Below are 425 nucleotides of genomic sequence, written 5' to 3'. Positions count from 1 at the left end.
GGTTTTGTGAGTTGGCTTGGATCAAGTTGGATTAGATCCGTCGGTAGTCAGCAAGCGCCTACTACACGCACTGTAGTGCCTACATTTTTTTATATCCTCCTGAGACCCATGTATAAAAATTTGTTCAATATATTAAACATTAGTTATTAAGCCAGTACTCATACACAAAAACATTCACCTTCATAAAACCTGGTTGTCCAATAGATTGGACAACTGGTAGCGCCTTCTGCGCATCTTTTTTTAGTCGCTCACTTTCCCGCCAAACACATGGCAACGTTCAGCGGCATAGAGTTTCTTACTATTACCTAGAGGGAAAGCTGGCGGCGCTGCACTTCAGCCAACATGGACGCTCAAAGCATCATGGGGCGGTGAGCTACTTGTTGCGGCACAGTCGTAGTTTTTCGGGAACACAGAGTGGCAGTACT

This window comes from Amblyomma mixtum, chromosome 5, assembly GCF_055824585.1.
Source record: "Amblyomma mixtum isolate Tamu chromosome 5, ASM5582458v1, whole genome shotgun sequence".
Classification (NCBI taxonomy): domain Eukaryota; kingdom Metazoa; phylum Arthropoda; class Arachnida; order Ixodida; family Ixodidae; genus Amblyomma; species Amblyomma mixtum.
Note: the sequence above shows the minus strand (reverse complement) of the source record.